The sequence below is a fragment of the Pinus tabuliformis genome, chromosome X (assembly GCF_031772625.1).
Source record: "Pinus tabuliformis cultivar Carrire ecotype Pingquan chromosome X, CPIR1, whole genome shotgun sequence".
Lineage (NCBI taxonomy): Eukaryota > Viridiplantae > Streptophyta > Pinopsida > Pinales > Pinaceae > Pinus > Pinus tabuliformis.
The window spans coordinates 853,331,669-853,340,400 of NC_142308.1; positions in this window are offsets into that span (position 1 = coordinate 853,331,669).

Genomic DNA, 8,732 nt, shown 5'->3' on the forward strand with positions numbered 1-8,732 from the left:
ATGACCCATTTATAACTAATTTTGGTCTCTTTTCTATAATGTGGCTCAACCATTTACAATTATTATTAATGTGGATAATGCCTCATGGGATTTATTGACTCAACTAACTAATTATGAATCTGACAGGGCCCCTTGGACTTATTACATAAATAAATGGGTTAGGGTTGGACCCTAACATGCCCTCCCCCATCAAAAGAAGCCTTGTCCTCAAGGTTGCAGCTGTGAAAACTGTTGAGGAATAATGGTTGGTTCCCATGTCGCATCTTCTAGCAATATTTATTTCCACTTAATGAGGACTTCCTTGATCATGCAACTACGAAGATGTATTTTGCAATTATTGAGGACCTATTTAGGTCAAAGCCAAAGTGAGCCTTCCTCATCTAATTCTAGCAGACTTGTTTGAACCTGGAAATTGTTACTTGTAACTTTCTTGATGTAAGATACATGGAAGACTGGGTAGATTTTTGAAGTAGTCGGTAAGGCCAGTTTGTAATTGACTGCTTCTATATGTTAAAGTACCTGATAAGGCCCATAAAATTTTCGTTCTAGTTTCTAGCAACCCTTTTCTTTGAAAAAGGTTTACTTATAAGGTTGGAGTCATAGGAACACGTGGTCACCTACTTGAAATGACTGCTTGGAATGATGTTGGTTGGACTGTTGCTTCATTATATTTTGATCTTGATGTACATTATCTTTGAGATGAGTAATCATGGTGGCATGGTTCTACATGAGCTTATCAATTACCTGTACTTTGGAACATCTGGGGATATAAGAAGCTAGTAAAGGTGGAAGTTGTCCATACATTTAACATTGGCTTCAAGGAGTTCCTTGATGATTTTTTCAATTTTATTCTTTTGAAAAAAGGATATCGATAGGGGCAGACATTTGGTTGTTGGTTACCTGGGAGAAAAGGGATGCTATGATCATGTTCACCCCTAGAGGGTGGGAGCTCCGTAGGTTTGTCGAAAACCCACTGGAGGAAATATAATACTTGTTGCATATCGGGAAGAATGGGAGGAGGATTGGATTCAATGGCATCAATGGCATCAAATTGTGCTATTATTCCATGATGGCCCTTTTTTAAAACCTTCTCCATTCGATGCAAGTTAATGATAGTAGGAGCAGCTTCCTAGAGTCCTCACATTGTATGAGAGTGGTAATTCTTCTTAAAACTCATATATAACTCCTATAAGTCCATTTTGATAGGGTACAGTGTGCAGAGCCATTAAACACCAAGGACAATGTCGCAACCACCCATTTCAATGAAAAACATGTGGGTTTTAAGGCGATAATCCCCATTTGAAGCTTAATATTTTCACAACGGCCTTCACATTTCATGGTCGCCCCATCAGTGATAAGGATGATCTAGATTTAAATAGGAATGCAACAAATTACAACCATAACCATAAATACAGAGATGCAGCAGAAATAATACTTCATTTCATTAATGTAAACTACTGAAATATGCTTACAAACAAAAGTGGAAATAAACTAGCTCGGGCGATGCAAGCTTATCTCTGAGAAGGAGATGTAGTGGCTACTTGCCTCTAAAATGCCTTACAATGAGCCTCAAGGGCCTTTTTATTATTAAACGATAAGAGAAAACCCTAAAAAACTAAAACCCTAACTCGAGGAGATGTAACACCAAGATTTTATAGGCCCCATTGGGGTTAGTTGGACAGCCAACTTCCCGGGGTTGTGACTTGGTCATATTATCTCAGTTTGACGCGCATTATACCCCATTGGAAAGATCTCTCTAAGGACTATGACGGAAAATATGGCTTTATCCAAAAAACATTGGTAGTATATTTCCAAAAAAACGTCGTTTAGGGCCTTGAAACGGCTCTAGAAGTTTAGGACCCGAAAAACTGCTAAAAATAGTAAATTATGCTACAATTAAGGAAACTGAAAAACCGAAAGAAACAATGGTGGGGGTCCAAGTGGAATAGGTGGGTGGCCACCAATATCCACTTGGACCATTCCTCCCCCCTTAGGAAGAAATGGTGCCCATTACGTTGAGTTCCTCCATGAGATGAAGAAACTTCTGCTAAACTTGGTCCCTAGTGAGCCACTTGCCCTGGTGAAGGAGTTGTCCTACTTTGACAACTCGATATAGTTGGATATTCTACTAGAAAGTGTGCTTGATCTGCGTGTCCATGATACGATCAGTTGCATCTTATTCCATGCAATATGGATTTAACTCAGTTGGTGTGAGTTGTTCGACAATGTCAGATGTGTCTAGTAATGGTGGAAAGTATGGCCGAAGGCGGTCCATGTTGAACACTGGGTGCAGGCCAAGGAATGGGGGAATGCTAAGCTCAAATGCATTGTCCCCCATAGCCTTGGTAATGGTGTAAGGACCATATTAGAGTAGGTTGAGTTTCTGATAGGCTCTGGTAAGGCGTTCCTTTTGCAAATGCAACCAGACTTCATCGCCCACCTGAAACTTGTGTGGCACCCGATGTTGATCATGTCGCTACTTGTACTTGGCATTTGATTTCTCCAGAATTTCGTGGACCTCCTGGCGGATATGTTGGATGTGCTTAATGAAGTTTTTTGCCTTATCGGTTTCAGACTGGACATGAGCTGAATCTGTCTGAGTAGTTGCAAATGGCATGGCCACATCAATGGGACATAGTGGCTGGAGTCCCAAGCTCAACTAAAAAGGTTTGTGGCTAGTCGAGCTGTGGAGAGCCATGTTATATATGTGATGAACATAGGGGAGGCTCTCATCCCATGTGCGTCAATGATTTGAGTTGTACATGCGCAAAATGTGTACGATCATCCTGTTGATGACTTCTATCTGACCATCAGTTTGGGGATGGAAAATTGTGGACTTAGTGAGTTTGGTGTCCAGCATCGATCAGAGACTGGACCAAAATGTACTGAGGAACCTGTTGTCCTGATTTGAGATGATAGACCGTGGGATACCAAAGCGTGCCCACACTTGTTTAAAGAAGAGTTTAGCAGTGGCTTCAGAAGTGATATTCTTCTTGTAGGCCGCCATAATGGCCCTCTTCGAGAATATATTGACGACCACAAAAACACAGTTGTTCCAATGCTTAGTAGAAGGAAGGCCTGAAATATAATCCATGGAAATGGATTCCGAAGGTCAAATAGTGGTAGGCAGCAGAGTATAGAGGCCTTGCTTATTGATGGTCGGTTTGGCAATGGCGCAGGCAGTGCAGGATCTGATGTAATTCCCGACATCCTGTCGAAGATTCATTCAATAGAAATATCTGCAATACTGCCACCATTTTCTCGACCTCGAAATGCCCAGCAACCCGACTATAGTGCGCTTCCCAAATCATCTTGGCATGCTCACTTGAAGGTACACAAAGGTGACCCAGGTGGCATAAAAGGGCACCCTGGAGGTGAAAATATGGAACATGTTGACCCTTCAAGAGCGTTTGGTATGTGCAGCCGAATTCTGTGTCGCTTTTGTAGAGAAGTAGCCAATCAAAGGTCTCGTTCACACAAGAGTTGAGCACGGTGGTTAATGCCACGATCAGTGGTCGACTGAGGAAATCTGCAACATTATTGGTGTTTCCCTTCTTATATTTGATATTCAAATGGCATTATTGTAGGTATGTGGACCACTTCTGATGGCGATCATTCTACAACTTCCCTTGCATTTGTATGAACTGCAGGGGCTAGTGGTTTGTGTGGATGACCATTTCCTTCCCCAAAATGTAATGCTTCCATTATCGGCAGGCCTACATAATGGAATACATCTCTTTATCATAAGTGGGATACTTTTGGATTGTGTCTGAAAGTGTCTCACTGTGATATACCACAGGATGCCCATGTTGGGTAAGGACTACCCCAATAGCATAGTTAGAGGCATCTGTCTTGATCCAAAATGGTTGTTGCAAGTTTGGTAATGAGAGCACTGGTGCCGAGCAGAGGCGATGTTTCAAATCTATGAATGCCTTGTATTGAGATTCAGACCAATTTTTTTTTTCTTTCGCTCCTCCCTTGGTGACTTGAGTCAAGGGCCAAGTGATATGAGAGAATCCCAACATGAACCTGTGGTTGAAATTGGCAAGACCTAGAAAGTTGCAGAGCTCTGTCAGAGTGGTTGGAGATGGCCAGTCCCGAATGACTTGGATCTTGGCTCGATCCACATGCACCCCTTGTTCATTAATAATGCATCCGAGATACTAAAATTGGGTCATGCCAAAAGTGAATTTCTCCAAATTGGTACATAGCTTGTGTTGCCGCAGTGTTTGTAGAACTTGTCGGATATGGTGGAGGTGCTCTTCCCAACTTTGGCTAAAGATTAGGATGTCATCCAAGTATACCACTACAAATGATTTGCTGAATGGCCACAAGATGTCATCCATCAGCCTCATGAAGGTTGCAGGAGCATTCGTCAACCCGAAAGGTATAACCAACCATTTGAAAAGGCCCTCCTTGGCTTTGAAGGGAGCCTTCCACACAATGGAGGGTTCGATTGGTACTTGGTGATATCCTGACTTCAAGTCGATCTTGCTGAAATATTCCCCCCCTTCAGTTGGTCTAGAAAGTCATCAATCCATGGGATCGGGTACCTATTCTAGACAGTGATCTTGTTCAGCACTTGATAGTCAATACAGAGTCTCCAAGTCCCATCTTTCTTTTGCACGAACACGATCGGGCTCCCACATGGTGATGAACTCAGTCGGATGTGAACTTTCCGCAGCAGCTCCTAAATCTACCTCTTGATTTCTTTGTTCTCCATAATGGAGTGCCGATAGATTGGTCCATTGGGTAGCGGTGCACCTGGGGTCAGATCGATGGAGTGCTTGACCTGAAAATGCAGAGGCACGCCTGTGGGGGAGGTGAATATGTCCTCGTACTCCTCCACGACCTTGTCCATATGCTATTGTCATGTGGAATGGCCCTGTCTGGAGGTCATGGCTACTATCTTCTTCTTTCCTTGAGGGTAAATCATCATGAAACAAGTTCCCCGGTTTTGGAAATGAGCTTATTGCATTGTTTTGCAGTAATCAAAGAGATGGCGGTAGGTGGTGCTACCTCTGGTATTCTGTACAACTTATTTCCCAAAGTAAAAATAATAGCACGAGGCCTTGACTCATACATAGCATGTCGCTTCCACAAGTATGTGTTGGGCGTGGGATCTCCCAAGGGCATTTTTGGGGCTAAGAGCCCAGATTTTGGTCCAACTTTGTAATTACAATGTAAAGACTCTGCATTTTGTGGGTGCGGAGTGCGTAGTTGTTAAAGAGTCATAGGGTTGTCTAACCTTATTTTGATAATGTAATGTCGGCTGTAGAATATCTACCCATGGTCCGCGGACCATGGGATTGTATAAATACAGTGAAGCTCTAAGTAGTTTGATAAGAGAATAAGAAATAAAAGGAATGAAGATGTATGCGAGATAGCTCTGAATTGTAAAGTCTAGTTTTGGGTCGTAGCGTAGGAAGAGGCTCTACAATTGAGTGTGCAGAGGCCTATTAGTCCGTAGCTGAGTGGGTGGACCCCTGCGACTGAGTGCGCAAGGCAAGTCGAGTTTGTAATCTTTTGGAAGTATTAATAAAGAGAAGTTTCTATCATTTCTGTGTATTTATTTCCTATTTGTGCATTCGTTATATTGGGTATGAATTTCACTTCTAATGCTTATATGATGCGTGAATGTGTATAACTGTATTGGTTAAGTGAATGCAAGTTAGAATATCTTCTTACGCAAAGATAATTAAGATCTGTCCATAAGATAAGTAAGATACTTAGTCTAATTTGGGAAATAGTGTGGTTCACTGCCATAGCAGCATGAAATCATCTCAGCCCCTGGTTAGGGCTTCGCGAAGGCCGATTGTAACACTTCGCAAAGGTACTAAAGGTTAGAACAGGGTGTGAAGCGACCTGCGTGAAGGCAGGTCTAGTTGGAATAAACCAACATCACAACCATCTCAAGGGTGCGGAAACTTGGTTCTAGCATCCCACCATCCTACTTCGAGTGAGACTTTAGTCCGCACTCTGTGGGCTGATGCCGAAAGGGCTAGCAGTGTGGGGATTTTTTTGGGTAAATATCTCTGAACCTGGGTCAGGCCCCCATAAGCCAACAAATGGTTCTGTTGCTGGGACCGGAATATTCACGAGAGATGTGTGATGTCGTATCATTGGAATCCAACTAAGAAATAAATTGAAGGCTGGTTGGATAGAAGAATTCACAATTTTGCGGCGTAGGAGAATAGAAACTCATGACTATCAAAAGAAGAGTGGCTAGACAGCTACCTGTATACAGAGATCAACAAAATTTGTTTTGTGTCCTTCCCTACTGAGCTATACGAGTGGATCACAAAGCTAGTAGATAGCCAAGGAAGGTGGAAACTTGATGGTCCTATTGTGTGGACCCCAGAGCTAGTGCGAAGGTTGGAAGCATCAGAGGATAAGATCATGCGTGATGTTGATCATTGGCTTGATCATATTATAAGAGGATTTTTTATTAAGTTTGCGGTCGACACCTCAGTCAGCTGTAGCGAAGCAGAGAGATGCTTTCTCAAAGGACCGCGAGGTAAGTCCGTAAATCCTTTGAATACTTGGATTAAAATGTTGTTGTGCGAAAAGCGGGTTATGCAGTTACCTTGATGTTCAGGGCTATGCAAAGTGGAAAGGTTTACAGGAATGAAGGAACTAAGGGTCCCGAAAATAGCCCTTTGATTTCACCTCCGTGAGGGGATGAGGAAGAGCTCACGAAGGTGAAGTTCTATTCAGCTGATAATACAAAGAATTCCACGAATACCACCTCCACCCACACCACCACCGACTTCACCGCTATCACCTCCATCTTCACTCGTACCAACTCCGCCACCACTGTGATTCAGTATGGCAAACACAGTGAAGTTGTCTATGTTCAAAGGTTTTAGAAATGAGGATCTGGACTAGTTCTGGTTCATTGTAAGGGTTGTATGGGAAGCGCAAGGTGTTACAGATGACCATATAAAGAAAGCGAAAATGGTTAGCACCCTATAGGATCACGCTCTAACTTGGTATATTAAGTACTCCAATGATAACCTGAATGCAAGAGTTGTAGATATCAAAACAACGCTAAATAGAGAATTTAGCAAGCCTAAATCTGAAGCGTAGTTGATCGTAGGATTCAAAGAGATCACGATGCTACCAGGTGAGACTCCTTGTGAACTATATCAAAGGCTGAAATGTATGATTCATGAAGCCAATATGAATTTGACAGATGGACAACATCGTGAGTGGTTTGTAACTTCGCTACTACCACATTTAAGGAGTGTGCTATCGCAACAGAAGATAACAACTCAGGCAGAAGCCTTAGATATTGCTATGAGGCTACATGAGACCCCAATGTAAGATCCTAACCTAGGAGATCAGTAGATCCACGCGCAACTGAAGAATCTGTGCCTTGAGATGCAGAGTTTGAAACATGACAAGACAGTTCGAACAAAATTGTGCGAAGAAGTGTGGTGTGTAAAATGCAAGAGTCAGGGTCATGACAAAGACCATTGCCTGATTTTTACGAATTACCTTGCAGGAGGAGGACCGATGCCTTTAAGGCTGGAATTTCAAGCAGGACCTAGTGCGGCGCTTCCTTTGTGGTGCATTATCTGTCAAATAACCGAAAAACATGCCATTGACAATTGTCACTTTTTATAGAAGTATATGCAAACTTCGCAACAATTGTTCTACAACTTTTGTAGGTCGGTGGGACATGACGAGCATATGTGTAGAAGCTATGAGTTGATGTTGGATAGAACACCTGCCTACAGAGTTTATGCTGAAACATGGCTCCCTGACCAAAATGCAGGAATGGCGTGGACAAGATTTCAAGGGTGTGGATGAGGCCGAGGCAGAGGAGGACCTGGTAGAGGTTGCGAACAGTTGATTTGCTACAATTGCCGAGGGCCAAGACACTATGCCCGTGATTTAACGAATCCAATGCACCCGTCATACAAGTATTGCAAGTTGTTTGATCATGAGATAGAATATTATCCTATGCTGATAGCTAGGATACATGACAAAGGAGCGCTACAGCCTCCCCCGACTCAAAACATGTAGATGATGAGGTCTGAGCAGCGCGAGGAAGATCCGAACGTAAACATTGTGCTCCGAAGTGGAATCGCGATAGGAGATGACAACGGGAAACGAACAGAAGACAGTACTTGGGTTCACAAAGCCCCGATGAAAGGGGTCGAGTTTGATTTGGAGTGTGCTCGAGAAACCTTCATGGAAGCTAAGAAGAGCTTCGTTGATGCCTCCACTTCAAGCAGAAAAGATAAATCAGAGCTGGAAATGGACCCATCCATGCTAACAACTTTCTTCGAAACCTGTATGAAGTTACTGTACAACAGTAAGGCCGTGAAAGGGCTTAAGGAACTTATCCATAGATGTGCTGGGACCGCGCTCGATGAACCGCATGAATGTAGGAGAATGATGAGAGTGCGCTTTGGGAAGTCTAAGATGTGAATTTCAGACAAGTATGATGGACAAGATGACCCGCACGCGCATCTGGCCAAGTGGACGTAGGCCTATGGAGAAAAGGCACAAACTGCATAGAGGCACATGTACCCCGCGCTAAAATACCTGGTCAATAAGCATGTGTTGGGAGGGCGAACTTGCAGATGACTCTTAATGTTGGGAAGACATTATATAGGAAGAGCAATCGCATAGAATATTCTACGCGCAGAAGCATTCCACAAAGTACTGGAAACTGTGTTGACCAAGGTATGCAATGCATAACGAAGTGATTGGGACCTATG